Source organism: Pongo abelii, chromosome 1 (genome assembly GCF_028885655.2).
Source record: "Pongo abelii isolate AG06213 chromosome 1, NHGRI_mPonAbe1-v2.0_pri, whole genome shotgun sequence".
Taxonomy (NCBI): domain Eukaryota; kingdom Metazoa; phylum Chordata; class Mammalia; order Primates; family Hominidae; genus Pongo; species Pongo abelii.
This window is the reverse complement of record NC_071985.2, coordinates 47041874-47057624: the sequence shown is the minus strand read 5'-3', so window position 1 is coordinate 47057624 and position 15751 is coordinate 47041874. Positions and strand designations below refer to the sequence as shown.

Below are 15751 nucleotides of genomic sequence, written 5' to 3'. Positions count from 1 at the left end.
ATGTGGAAGTCATTGCTTTAGTGCTGGTATTTAGAGTCAGAAGACTGGGTGAGATCACCAAAAAGCATAATTAAAGCAGAAAAGAAGTCACCTGACTAGGCTCTAGGATATTCCAGGGCTAGCCCTAGAAAAGAGCAGGAATATTTCTTCCATGATACATATACAGACACTTGTTGAATCTCTTGTTGTGAAAGTGAGATCATGCCGATCTGACTTATTGTGATACATACACACATACCCCTTTATACCTAGAAAGCAATTAGAGCCTAGGGTCCAGGTGAAAGATAATGTGCTGAGTTTCTAATGGTAGGTATGGAGAGAATGGAACAATGTAAGAAATACGAAAACTCAGCAGGATTTGATGTTTTACTAGATGTGGATGATTGATAAAAGCATAAAGAGCAGTCCCGAGGTATTTGGGAAGATGCATGGAATTGGCTTTGGAGCCAGAAGACCTAGGTTCAAAGCTTGTTGCATCTCTTATTAGCTGGGTGGTCTTGGAAAAGTAATTTAACCTCTCTGAGCTCTGAAAGTTCTTTAATCTGTAAAAATGAGATTATTATCCTTGTTTTGTAGGCTTGATATAAGGAACAGCAGTAATAATGTATATAAAGGGTTTAGCACAGTGCCTACATTTGGTAAATTTTTAAATAAATAAAGGCAGCTCATATGGTAGTATTTCACCAGTCTCCCCTCCTCCCGTCTTTGAGCTTTCATACATGTTATTTTCATTCTCTAGAATTCTCTTCCTCTTACTTTACTGCCTCTTCCTCTCCCTACTCCACTTTTTAAAATCATATTCATGTTTTAGGTTAAGCACTACCTCCCCTAAGAAGCCTTCCTTTGACCCCCTCCCTGGACCAGACTAGGTTCCCCCTAGCACTGTGAATTTATTTTTAATATGGAGTGGTAATCATACTATGTTGTATTTGCCAACTAACTGAACTCCTTGAGGGCAGGGTCTGGAATGAGATGGAGTCTCATTCCAGTGCCCAGGCTGGAATGCAGTGGTGCAATCTCATGTCACTGCAACCTCCACCTCTTGGGTTCAAGCAGTTCTACTGCTTCAGCCTCCCAAGTAGCTGGGATTATAGTCGTGAGCCAGCATCCTTGGCTAAATTTTGTATTTTTAGTAGAGATGGTGTTTCACCATGTTGGCCAGGCTGATCTTGAACTCCTGACCTCAGGTGATCCACCCGCCTCAGCCTCCCAAAGTGCTGGGATTACAGGCGTGAGCCACTATGCCCAGCCTGTTTCTTGTTCATTATATTTACAAGAATATCTAGTATTTAGGTATGTCTTCTGTGAGTAGAGAACAATGCATGATATTCATTTTTTTATTATGATGACTGCATAGATAATATGCCATTAATAAGATTGAGAATTCAGGAGGAAGAATATGTTTGGGGATGAAGATAATGATTTTGCTTTTGGACATGCTGAGTTCAAGGTACCTATCAGACATAAGAAAGTAAATGTCCTATAGGCAATTAGATATATGGGTATGAAGTATAGGGAAGTTCCAGGGCTAGAAATAAAGAGTTGGAAGGTATCAGCTTGCTGATAATAGTTTTAAGCGATGAAAAATACATTTCCCAAGGTTAACTTTTAGAGCAGTGATTCCCAACTTCTTTTCTTCCCCGGCATTCTGATGGATATGAGGTACTCACTGTGTATCTGTGGTTCAATGTCTCAATGATTCTGAAGCAAGGGCAAGCAAAAGGAGCATGTTCCCCAGGGAAGGCCGATTATCAGAATGATTGTGGGGTGCTAAGGAGGGCCACTGCTATGAAAAGAGTACACAGTTTAGAACAGAGCCAGGGCACGCCACTGTTTGAGATGGCAGAAGGGGAGAGGTACCCATGAAAGAGATCAGCAGGGAAATGGTCAGAGAAGAAGGAAAAGAGCCTGGAAAGGAGAGTTCTGCTTTTAGCTCTTTGAGGAATTGCCAACACTGCTTTACACAGTGAATACTCCCACCAATAGTGTATAAGCATTTCCTTTTTTCTGCTACCTTGCCAGCATCTGGTTTTTGTTTTGTTTTGTTTTTTCTTTTTTTTTTTTTTTTTTTACTTTTTACTAATAGCCATTCTGACTGGTGTGAGATGGTATCTCATTGTGGTTTTGATTTGCATTTCTCTAATGATCAGTGATATTGAGCTTTTTTTCATATGTTGACTGCATGTATGTCTTCTTTTGAAAAGTCTCTGTTCCTGTCCTTTGCCCATTTTTTAATTGGGTTTTGTTTTTCTCTTGTAAATTTAAGTTTCTTATAGATGCTAGATATTAGACCTTTGTCAGATGCATAGTTTGCAAATATTTTCTCCTATTCTGTAGGTTGTCTATACTCTGTTGATAGTTTCTTTTGCTGTGCAGAAGCTCTTAAGTTCAATTAGATCCTACTAGTCAATTTTTGCTTTTGTTGCGATTGCTTTTGGTGTCCTTGTCATGAAATCTTTGCCCATTTCTATGTCCAGGATGGTATTGCCTAGGTTGTCTCCAGGGTTTTTATAGTTTGGGGTTTACATTTAAGTCTTTAATCCATCCTGAGTTGATTTTTGTATATGGTGCAAGGAAGGTGTCTAGCTTCAGTCTTTTGCATATGGCTAGCCAGTTATCCCAGCACCATTTACTGAATAGGAAGTCTTTTCCCCATTGCTTGTTTTTGTCAGCTTTGTCGAAGATCAGATAGTTGTAGGTGTGCAACCTTATTTTAGGGCTCTCTATTCTATTCCATTGGTCTATGTGCTGGGTATATACTCAGAGGAATACAAATCATTCTACCCTAAAGACACATGCATGCGAATGTTCATTGTAGCACTATTCACAATAGCAAAGACATAGAGTCAACCTAAATGCCCATCAGTGACAGACTGGATAAAGAAAATGTGGTACATATACACCATAGAATACTATGCAGCCATAAAAAAGAGTGAGATCATGTCTTTTGTGGGTACAGGGATGGAGCTGGAAGCCATTATCCTTAGCAAACTAATGCAGGAACAGAAAACCAAATACCACATGTTGTCACTTATAAGTGGAAGCTAAGTGATGAGAACTTATGAACACAAAGAAGGAAACGACAGACACTGGGGTCTACTTGAGGGTGGAGGGTAGGAGGAGGGAGAGGAGCAGAAAAGATAACTATTGGGTACTAGGCTTAATACATGGGTGATTAATCTATGCAACAAACCCCTGTGACACAAGTTTACCTATGTAACAAACCTTCACATGTACCCCAGAACCTAAAGTAAAAGTGTTTGTTTGTTTTTTTAAAAAAGAGTAGTATTCAACCAAACAAGGGAATGAAAACTTTCAAAGACTCAATGTGACAGAAACTTAACTTCTTACAGCTCAAGCATAAAGGCTTATGTAGCTAGAAAATCTGCATATTTAGCCTGGCCTAGCTTCAGGCATAGCTAAATCTAGGAAGCTGAAACTTATCAGATCCCTGCTGCCTTCTTTGCATAGGCTTCAGAGGAAGAAAGACCTTCTCTATCCTAGTGTCCATATATCTTTTTTTTTGGTTTTGGTTTTGGTTTTTGCAGACAGGATCTTGCTCTATTACTCAGGCTGGAGTGCATGGTGTGATCACGGGTCACTGCAGCCTCTACCTCCTAGGCTCAAGTGATCAGCCTCCCAAGTAGCTGAGACGATAGATGTGTGCCACCATGCCCAGCTAATTCTTTTTATTTTTTGTAGAGATGGAGTCTCACTGTGTTGCCTAGGCTGGTCTCAAACTCCTAGGCTTATGCTGTCCTCCAACCTTGGCCTTCCAAAGTGTTGGGATTACAGATGTGCACCACCAAACCTGGCCTCGTAGTGTTGGTATATCCGATTGACCTTTCCTGGATCAGATGAACTTCTCTGAACCAATTTCTATAGCCAGAAATTAGATGAGATTTAGCTAGAGAGGAATTGAAGCCTGAACCCTGAAACCAAGTTTAATTCAAGTCCCTCCTCTGCTACTTACTGTGTAACCTTGCCAAATTATATACTCCCTGTGTCTCAGTTTCCTCAACTTTAAAATGAGAGAAATCATAGTACTTATCAGATAGGTCATTTCTTTAAGTGAGATAATACATATAAAGTGGACAGAACAGTGTCTGGCACATAGTAAATTATCAATAAATCTTAGCCGCCATGATGATCATAATGATAACAATAGTGGTAGTGCTGGTCATAGTGATGAAGAAGAAACAAGAGCAGCAGCTACCACTTGTTATAGGGGTAGGGTTAGGAGAGGGTCAGCTACATGGAATAGATTCCCCACAGGAAATAGGGATTCTGTTATCAAGAGAAAGAGATAAAGGGTTGGAAAGATAAATTATAGCTACCAATAGTCCTCCGTAATCACATCCAGTAGTTTGAGAGCTGAAGAGTATCTCATAGGTTTGCCAGTAAGGAGATGTTGCTGACTTGTGAGAGCAGTTTGGTGGAGTGTGGCTGGGGAGCATGAAAGGATATCTTCTCTTTGTGACTCATCTGCATGTAACGATTTTGATGGATTTTCTGGAAATTAATAGTCTTTGGTTAGTAGCCATTTGCCTTGTGGGCAGAACTCCAAGACAGTTTGCTGTTAAAAAAAATCGTCATAAAGGCTTAAACAGGGTTCAAACAGATCTAATCGTCATATCATTTGGCGCATTGTGGTACCTGATTCCATCTAAATTGCTTTCCCCTAACAATCCTTAGTCCACATTTCTGCTTTCTCTCCTTGTTAAGAATAGATGGCAGATCAACATTCTTGCCTACTCCTGCAAGAGCATCTTGAAGGAATGAAAGGCAATTATACTTCTGCTGCAGAGGAGCATTTTCCGCATGTTATGCTAACAGTTATGAAAAGAGCTAGTTATTGGATTAGTTAGTGAGGTGTGATTGTCAGTTTTCGTCAGGTTCTCATTACTGGTAATGTTGCCCAGACCTACATTTTTTCTCTGAATATGCTTCTGCCTTTTCTGTGTCTAGCTTGCTTGTTTACAAAATGTTTTCACAGAGAAAGTCTAATTCAGGGTTAACAAAGTTCTGCTAAGTCACCCCAAGATTATCTGGGCTAAAGAAGTTTTTATAGAGTACAGTTGTGGAAAACAGCTCTTAAGAGTTTCTGGGTTAATCTAGAATGATTTCCTAAAAGAAAAGTTTTAGAAGAATTATTAAAGGAATTTTTTCCTCCCAGCTCTCCCCTCCCAAATTACAGCAGCACCCACAGACAAATATCACAAATAAAACAAAACTATATAACAGATAAATATGAAGAAAGAATGAGGAACTGAGAACTCTAGCCTCCAACTTTACCATCAGTAAAAGCACATTACAGTGTTCCAGACTTGCTCTGTGAATAAGCTGTTCTCAGCTATGTATTTACATTAGTTCCTTAAGTTCCTTCCAGAATTTATTTCCTAAAAACATTGGGGCTTTTGTTGTTACGGCAACCCCCAACTGACCTTTCAGGAATAAATTAGATTTAGATAGTGATTATTAGAAAGCTATTTCAAAATAGACAATTAACATGCATAAGAAAAAGTGTGTAACCTTACTGGTGTTCGAAACTATAATTAAAATTATAATGAGGTATCTTTTTTTTTTTTTTTTGAGACGGAGTCTTGCACTGCCACCCAGGCTGGAGTGTCATGGCATGATCTCGGCTCACTGCAACCTCCGCCTCCCAGGTTTGAGCAGTTCTCCTGCCTCAGACTCCCAAGTAGCTGAGATTACAGGCGACCACCACCATGCCCCTCTAATTTTTGTATTTTCAGTAGAGACGGGGTTTCATGATGTTGGCCAGGCTGGTCCTGAACTCCTGACCTCAAGTGATCTGCCTGCCTCAGCCTCCCAAAGTGCTGGGATTACAGGCGTGAGCCACTGCACCCGGCCAAAGTAACATTTTTTTTTACCAATCATGATAGGCAAAGACTTTGAAAAGATAATGCCCAATTTAGCTAAGAATGTGGTGAAATGGGCCTTCCCATATTTTATTGTTGGGAGTGCAAATTAGTCATTATTTTTTGAGGAGCAAATGGCTAGATTGACAAAAGTCCCAAATTGATCCAGAATAGCCCCCTATGAAAATGTATCTCTGGGAAACAGTTCTAAATACGGGAAGGAGGGGGATTTTATGCACAGAAATTGTTGTCACAAGGTATGTTATATATAGGCAGCTCTGTAAATATTCATTCTACAAATACTTGAGTATCTACTATATGGAAGGCTATTAGGCACTATTGAACAAAACAGATTTAGCTCGTTTAGCTATTTATAATAGCAGAAATATTGGAAACAGCCTACTGTCCAGTATTCTGGCAGCAGTTAAGTAAACTATGATTCATCCATCTAATGGAATGCTATGAATCATAGTTTGCTTTACTATTCCCCACCAGCTAGCCATTTAGGGGTGTTTCCTTAAAATAGAGTGGATTATAAGGCAGCCATTTAAAAGTGAGTTACAAAGATAATATAATAACTTGGATAAATGCTTACAGTATAGTATTACTAAATGAACTAGATACACAATTGTATATGTCATATGATTACAACCATAAGGATGTAGCAGGCCCAGGTAAAGAGACCAGGGAGAAAGTGAGCAAAGTGTTAGCCGTGGTTGTATTTCTGTGATGAGACTAAATGTGACTTTTTTTCTGCTTTTCTTTATTTCCCAAATTTTCTTTAATGAGGCCTTGTTATTTGTGTAATTTTTTCCCCCCTTAAATGCTTTGGTAACACACTTGCAAAAAGTTTGCATGAAAGTGAAGACTGCTCAATGGCTATTTCGTGAACTGAGTGGGAATTTTGTCAGAGAACGTTATCCCTCTCTTTTGACTGATTGGCTATTTCAGCTGTGGTGGAAGTATGCAATAGTGGATAGAAATCTGCTGGACACCCACCCTTAATATAGTCTGTCTATACATATATAGCAGTGTCGATGCAATACACTATGCCTCACAAATAGCAATGTAAATGATAAGATGCTTTTTGTTGTTTTTTTTAGAAAACAGTATGTCTTTAGTATGTTATTTGAAGACTCGAGATTATGGCTAGCTGTGTGTCAACTTTCCATCCTTCAGACCTATGAAATCTGAATCAGTTTGGTTTTTTACTGCATCGTGGTGAAATTAAACAATTCACATAAATTTTTATTGTGGCTGATAGTCAAGGCTCTAGGAAGCTCTGAGATTTAATCTTGAGTTTTCCTTGCCACTTCAACCCAATTTAAAATTTTTTTTTTTCTTTTTCTTTTGAGACAGGGTCTCACTCTGTCACCCGGGCTGGAGTGCAGTTGTGTGATCTTGGCTCACTGCAGTCTCCGCCTCTAGAGTTCAAGAGATTCTCATGCCTCCACCTCCTGAGTAGCTGGGAGTATAGGTGTTCACCACTACACCCAGCTAATTTTTTTTCTGTATTTTTAGTAAAGATGGGGTTTTGCTGTGTTGGCCAGGCTGATCTCAAGCTCCTGGCCTCAAGTGATCCACCCGCCTCTGCCTCCCAAAGTGCTGGAATTACAGGCGTGAACCACTGTGCCTGGCCTCAATTTAAAAATACTTAATCCACTCTTAACTTCCATTTAGTGGAACTCCAATTTTATCCTTTCTTTTCTCGTTGTCTTCCCTACATTTCTGTTCACATGAAATTTCTAATTGTACAGACTTTGCAGTGTGCAGAGTCAAATCTCTCATATCCTGTAACTTTGCTGCATGCTCCTTCGTTTTTTCTTTATCTACACTTATATCTGGTCAGTTTGATACATTTTTTTCTTTTTTGGTCTTCTCAGCTATTAGAAACAGACATGTTTGTAGAAAAGAACTCTTACCATTTGTTGTGTCTGGGACTTGTGTGGAGGGTTTTTGTTTTGGTCTGGGTTGGTTTGCTTTTTCTATTTAAAACTTAGATTGTGTGTAAACCCACACAGAAACTTCATCCAGCTACCAGGCTGTTCCTTTGTAGAGTGGTGGTCAAACAAAAATATGCATCTAGTGATTCTTTCATTTGATTTGAAAACTGATTTCAGAAATACATGATTTTCTTCTTTTACCTGGCAGGTTATTACTGAGCAAGCTGAAGAATGGAGGACTTAGCCTACTTATAAAGTACCAAACTGTTAAGGTCACAGAAAATTATTTCTGGAAGGTACATTAGAAGTTGTTCTAGCCCAACTCTCTTATTTTACAGATGGAAAACCTGGGGCCCAAAAGAGGGCCTGGCTTAGCCTAAGCTGTACAATGACTTAGTGGTAGAAAATGAACTAGAACATTTCTGAATTCCCAGTCCAGCATTCTTTCCACTAAGCTGATGGCTGTCTTCCAGGTGCAGGAGTGCAGGTTGGTGCTTATTACAGGACTCTGCTGGCTGCAGTGGCTCTTCCTGGTGCTGTGGAAAGTACCCTCTTCTTTGCTCAGTCTGATTCCATTTATGGGAAGCAGTGATGGAGTTTGTACATAAGATTTACAGTAAAGTCTGCTGCTGTCCCAAGTTTCTTAACCTTTTAAAAGTCATCTTCCTTCCATTTCTGATTTCCTAGTACATCTATTATTTATTTCAATGTAAACAAATTCCAAATAATGGAAATTTGTCCCTACTACAGCTTATTCAAGTTTGAACTTTGGGTATATATGCTAATGTTTACAGACTGGTGAGGTCAGGAAAATTGAACTGCTGTTATTTCAAAAGTGAAAGCTACTCTGGGACTTCTAGGTCAGGGTGGGAGAGTGAATACTCCTGAATCTTATTCCTCTCATTCAAAAACAGAGAAATTATGCATAAATATTTTTAAAGGTTTTCAAAAATACATAGTTATTCTTAAAAATAAGAAAAAAAAGTCTCTTTGGGCCAGTAATAGAAAAGCCACTGTGATGGCAGGGGATCGGGGGGTGCTATGAATGGTTATGGGCAATTGGGACCAGGTTTTTTTGCAATGATCCTGTCTGTGCGTGAACCCAGGACCCAAGAGCACAATACAAATAGGAGCTGGGTTAATCTAACTTATCCCAGCAGTGTCACAGCCAGGAATAAGCTGCTTGTTCCTGACCAGAAGTAAAGAAGAATTGGCAGTCACAAGCAAGTGCAGGAAACCACTCAAGATAGAACTTGGACCCAAAATGCTTTTGGGCTAAAAATTCAGAACTGGGCTACCTAGGAGGAAAGAAGGCCCAGAGCTACCAACTTAAGGTCTGGTTCAAGGTTGGCACATTATCAGATTTAAGCTGAGGCAACTTAAAACTGCCCTATAGATATAGGTACTTACATTTTTTAGTTATCATAAAAATTGAGCCCCCAAAACATTACAAAGAACCCAGTAAAACCTAAGATCATGAAAAAGCAGTCAAGAGAACCCAACAAATGAGAGAATTTATACCTGAGAAAAAAAGAACAGTCTGATCAGCGTTTAAAAGTAAGTTAAAAGAAGAAATTAGATTTTACAGAATGAAGAACAGATAATGAAACAAGAAGAGAAAGCTGTGAGAAAGAAGCATTTAGACATCTTGAAGTGAAAAATATTATATTGAAATGTAAAAATACAATATTGAAGTAAAAGAACAGTTAGACTGCACATACTTTCTATAGCTTAAGAGAAAATTAGAGAATTAGGAAATAGAACTGAGAAAATCTTTCAGAATGCAGTTTAGAGAGAGTTAGAAGAAAATGAAAGAGAAAGATGGACGTGAAAGATGACCTGAAGAGCTCTAACATACATCTGCTAGGAGTTGCAAAGGAGAAAAAAGAGTGAATAAAAAAGTGGCAATAATAATAACAATAACTGCAGCTAAGAATTTTTTCAGAAATGAAGCTGAGTCTTCAAAATAGAAAATGCTACCATGTGTAACACAGGATAGATAAATCCACAACTACATACATGATAATAAAATCGTAGAAAATTAATGATAAAGAGAAAATCTGAAATTCTGAATACAAGTATAACAAAAAATTCTGAATAATGGAATGGTAGTCAAATTGGCAGTAGGCTTTGGTAACAGTAGATACCAGAAAACTGACTAGTATCTTCAAAGTGCTATAGAAAAATAACTGTGAGCTTACAGTTTCATACAGTGGTTTATATACAGAGTGGGAGCAAAATAAACGCATCTTCAGATACACAAAGCTAAGTTTTCAACTCACAAACTCTTGGTGATAAAAGAACTAAAGGATGTTCTTCAGCAAAGAGAAAAATAAATGCAGAAAGAAGTGGAATACAAAAGCAAAGAGTGTTAAAATATGAGATAAAGCTAATATGCTTCAAAAGCTAGAACTAAATCTTAGCAACAATAATATGGTATTAAAGATGTAAATGTGTGCTAAAGTCCTTGTTTTGAGTAGAAAAGATACAGATTAATTTTATAGGCTTTTAAAAAATATATATTTAAATAAGTATGTTAAATATAAGGGTATCCAGTACAGTAATAGAAATATAGAAATAGAAGGTACAAGTCCTTAATCAGTAGGGGAAAGAGAAAAGATAGGTAATATTTTAAATGCTTTCACTCCATTCAATACAGGGCAGGAAAGAAGATAAAAAGAAGCAAAGGAAAAACATGGAAATAGGAAATACAAAATAAAATATGTAAGTAATCATAATATAAATTAATCTACAAAGCCAGAGAGATACTCAGATTATCCTTCCATATGCTCTTTTCAAAGTAACACTGAAAGATAAAAAAAATACAAGTATAGGACAGGAAAAATTTTCTCTTGGTTACACCAAGTGAAAGCTGACAACATGAACATCATTTGAAACATGAACATGTTTTTGCCTAAAAACATCAAATGACAGAAATATATGTCTCACTTATAAATAGGGAGCAATCCACGAAGATGATATAAAATGACTCTAGATACTGAAAATATACTCTCAAAATATATAAAACAAAACTGACAGAATTATCAAGAATTAGCATATCCACAGTCAGTGTTGCAGATTTTAACACACCTCTCTTAGAAACCAGTATATCAAACAGTCAAAAATACTCAAGAACATAAAGGATTTGAACAACATAATTAACCAGCTTAATCTAACAGATATATAGCACACATAGGGCATGTGTATTGTGACCATGCTAAATGAAAAATCAACATTCACTCATTCATTCAACAAATACTTATTTGTCCAATATTTGCCAGATATTGTTCGAGGCTCTTGGAATCCTTTAGTCAACAATATAGACAATGATCCTGACCTGTTGAAGTGTACATTCTAGCAGGGAGTAAGATGAAAAGGCAGACAATAAACAACAAACATAATAAAGTATATAATATGTTAGACACTGATGCAATTTGGAAAAAAAACTAGAAAGGAGAATTGAATAAAGAGGATTGGATGGAGAAAGTACAGGTTGTAATATAAACAGTGGGTCTGAGTATATCTTATTGACAGGTTGAGATTTAAAGAAGCAGAAGGAGTTAGCCACAAAGATATCTGAAGGAAGAACATTTCTTCAGATGTAGTGTAGTGAGGTCCTCTAGCAAGAGGGTACAGCTAGAGCAAAGGCCATATGGTGGGAAAGTACTGACACATGAAATAAATGGCAGGTGAGAGTAGCAGGAAAGAGAATCAGATCATCTGAATGTAGAGCGTCATAGGCCTTTGTCATTTACTGTGCACAAAATGAGGCACCATTGCAGGATTTTGAGTAGAGGAATGATGTGATCTGACTTAAGTTTTTTTTTTTTTTTGAGACGGAGTCTTGCTCTGTTGCCCAGGATGGAGTGCATTGGCACCATCTCGGCTCACTGCAAGCTCCACCTCCCAGGTTCAAGCGATTCTCCTGCCTCAGCCTCCTGAGTAGCTAGGATTACAGGTGCATGCCACCACGCCCAGCTAATTTTTGTATTTTTAGTAGAGACGGGGTTTCACCATGTTGGTCAGGCTGGTCTCAAACTCCTGACCTTGTGATCTGCCTGCCTCGGCCTCCCAAAGTGCTGGGATTACAGATGTGAGCTACCATGCCCGGCCGATCTGACTTAAGTTTTAAAAGAATCATTCAAGCTGCTGTGTTGAGATTAGACTTCAGACAGAGGTAGCAGCTGAGTAGCTATTTCAGTAATCCAGGCAAGAAATGATGATAGGGGCTTGGATCACATGGTAGCAATAGAGTTGTTGAAAGTTGGTAAGATTCTGGATATATTTGAAGGTAGAGCCAACATTTCCTGGAAGGGCTTGTGGGATGTGACAGAAAGAGGGAGGAATTTTAGATGATTCCAAGGTTTTTGACCTAAGCAACTGATAGGATAGAGTTGCCATCAACTGACATGGGGGCGGGGGGGGCTACAAATGAAGCAGGTTGGGGAAGAAAACTAGGAAGCCAATCTTATTTATTTAGTTAGTTAGTTAATTTTTTTTCCATAGATTTTGGGGGAACAGGTAATCTTTGATTATATGAATAAGTTCTTTAGTGTGATTTCTGAGATTTTGGTGCACCCATCATCCAAGTAGTGTACACTGTACCCAATGTGTAGTCTTTTATCCCCTACCCCCCTCTCACGCTTTCCCCTGAGTCCCCAAAGTCCATTGTATCATTCTTACACCTTTTCATCCTCATAGCCTAGCTCCCTCTTATGAGTGAGAACATACAATGTTTGGTTTTCAGTTCCTAAGTTACTTCACTTAGAATAATGGTCTCCAGTTCCATCTAAGTCACTGCAAATGCCATTATTTCCTTCCTTTTTATGGCTGAGTAGTATTCCATGGTGTGTGTGTGTGTGTGTGTGTATATATATATATATATACCATAATTTCTTTATCCACTCATTGATTGATGGGCATTTGGGCTGGTTCCAAATTTTTGCAATTGCAGATTGTGCTGCTGTAAACATGCATGTGCAAGTATTTTTTTCGTATAATGACTTCTTAGGAATCCAATTTTATTTTTTTATTTTTTGAACAGAGTCTCGCTCTGTCCCGGGTTGGAGTGTGGTGGCGCGATCTTGGCTCACTGCAACCTCTGCCTCCTGGGTTCAAAGTGATTCTCCTTCCTCAGCCTCCTGAGTAGCTGGGATTACAGGTGTCCGCCACCATACCCGACTAGTTTTTGTATTTTTAGTAGAGCTGGGGTTGCACTGTGTTAGCCAGGCCGGTCTAGAACTCCTGACCTCAAGTGATCCGCCCACCTTGGCTTCCCAAAGTGCTGGGATTACAGGTGTGAGCCACCACACGCAGCCAGAATCCAGTTTTAGATATGTTGGTTTGAGATACCTGTTAGATTTCCAACTGGAAATTTTGGCAGTTTGGTTATACAGATCTGCCAAAATGCTGTGGAGTATTTAGATGATATTTAAAGCAATGAGACTGTATCAGATAACAGAAAGAAAATATAGAAAAGGGAAGAGGGCCCAAGAAGTATCTGGTGTCCTTTCCAGTGTGAGTGAAAAAAAAAGTGTATCAAGAAAGAGGTAGTTGTCAACAGTGTTAAATGTTGCTGATAGGGTCATATAAGATGAAGACTAAGAACTGACCATTGATTTTGATAACATTATGACCTTGATAAGAGTGGTTTTGTTCGAATAGTGGGACAGAAAGCCTGACTGAAGTAATTTTAAGCCACATTGAGAAGAGAGGAATTGAAAACATTGAGAAAAGCTATTTTTTTTTTTTTAGAGGTAAGTTTTTCAGGAAGGGGGGTTGGCAAGGAAATGGAGTGGCAGCTTTTGGGGAGAGTCAAGAAAAGGATATTTTTTGTTTTTTGTTTTGAGATGGAGTCTTGCTCTGTTGCCCAGGCTGGAGTGGTGCAATGGTGCAATCTTGGCTTACTGCAGCCTCCGCCTCCCAGGTTCAAGTGATTCTCCTGCCTCAGCCTCCCGAGTAGCTGGGATTACAGGTGCCCGCCACCACACCTGGCTAATATTTTGTAGTTTTAGTAGAGACAGGCTTTCGCCATGTTGACCAGGCTGGTCTCAAACTCCTGGCCTCAGGTGATCCTCCCGCCTCGGCCTCCCAGAGTGCTGGGATCACAGGTGTGAGCTACCACACCCAGCCAGAAAAGGGTGTTTTTTAAGCTACATGTTTGCTTGTGAGAATGATCCCAGTAGAGAACAACAACAACAACAACAACAAAAAGATGATGTGGGAGGAAGAATGGAGAACTGCTGTAATGAGGTCCTTGAGTAGGGTCTAGGGTACAAGTTGAAGGATTTGACTTCAAATAGAAGCATGTTAGGTTCATCAGTGGTAACAAGTGAGAAGATGGTAAATGGTGGTTAAATGTGGTAATAGTTTGTGGAAGTTCTTTTCTGATTGCTTCAATTTTCTTAGTGAAATAGAAAGCAAGACCAGCAGCCAAGAAAGAACGTGAGGAAGGAAGTGTTGGGTGTTTGAGTTAAAAGGGAAAGGGGTAAAGTATTTATCTAGGAAAGTAAATGGACTAGGGAAGTATCTGTGTGTGCATTTGAGTCCACTAAAGGTTCAAAGTAATGAATTTAAATTGAGACCAATGAGCATGGTTGTATGTTTTTTTCCAGCCACATTTAGTTGCACAGGTGCAGGTGTGGAGTAGGCAGAAAATTGGATTTAAACATGGTCGAAGTTTTGCCAAGCACTATGAAGGGAGAGAGGGGAGAGTGATGATAATAATGATAAATCATGGAATGTAAGCTCGATAAAGAGGAGAGTGAAGGGACATCAAGAGCATGAGATGCAGTGGAGATTCCATGAGGTTGAACAATGAACAATAATTCAGGATCACCCTAGTAGAAAGAATAAGCTGGAAAGATAGGATGTGGAGATACAGAGTTGAGATTATGGAGGGGTTATAGTTTTTTTGTAATGGCAACAAAAAGTTAGCTGAAGAAGGAAAGAATATTTCTGAAAAGTATAAACTTCCTTGTAGATACTGCATGGGTAAGGAGGTAGTTATAATGAGAATTACAAAATATTTAGAGCTGAACAACAATAAAATTACTTCACATTAGATCTTGTAGAGTAGCTAAAGAGAGAAAACTATAACCTTAAATACATGTTTAAGGTTAAAAAATTAGAAAAAGTGAAAATAAATGAGCTAAGCTTTCAGTTCAAGAAGTTGCAAACAGAGTAAGCCCAAAGTAAGTAGAAGGAATGAAATAAAATAAAGATAAAAGCAGAAATTAATGAACAGAAAACAGACTAGCAGTAGAAATAGTGTTAGTACCAGAAGCTGATTCTTTGAAAAGACAGAAAATTCAATAAGCCTTTTTATTTTCCAGTGTCCACCTTGACTGCAGTGTTCTAGGACTTCTCAAAGGCATCTTACATGCTAGTCTGGGGCCTGGGATGCAAACAAAAGCAGATCAGAGGCAGTTATTTTGTCAACAATAGGGAGAGGGAAGAGTCTTCAAGGCCCCTTAAAGCAACACGTACAACAACTGAGCTGCATAGATAAACAGGGCATCTACTTTTTCCAGCTGCTGCACACTGAGCCCCATCAGGGAGGGTAAAATGCAGTAAACCTTTGAAAAGCTGATCTAGAGAAAAACTATAGGTGTAAACAAATAGTATTAGAAAGAGAAATAGGGACAAAATTAAGATAAACATATTTAAAATATAAGATTATTTTGAGCAACTTTATGACAATAAGCTTGAAAACGTAGTTTAAGTGGACACTCTTCTGGGAAAATATAAAATATCAAAATGACTTAGGAAAAAATGACAAAACAAAGAAGTCCCGTAACCTTTAAAGAAATTTAATCATATTTAACCACCACCTCCCCAACCTCCTGCCAAAAACACCAAGCCTAGAGTAATTTGGGGGATGAATTTTATCAAACTGTCAAGGAACAAGTATAATAATACTTGTCT

General features: G+C 38.6%; 2 protein-coding genes and 1 pseudogene across 14 annotated transcripts in view; 1 reads left to right on the top strand and 2 right to left on the bottom strand.

Annotated features, from left to right (window-relative positions):
* SYT2 (synaptotagmin 2) overlaps positions 1 to 15751 on the bottom strand; it is a 527556-nt gene that overhangs the window by 328952 nt on the left and 182853 nt on the right. The window lies entirely within an intron of this gene.
* Positions 1 to 15751, top strand: part of PPP1R12B (protein phosphatase 1 regulatory subunit 12B) — a 237618-nt gene that overhangs the window by 160995 nt on the left and 60872 nt on the right. The window lies entirely within an intron of this gene.
* LOC112131320 (small nucleolar RNA SNORA70) lies at positions 15280 to 15397 on the bottom strand (annotated as a pseudogene).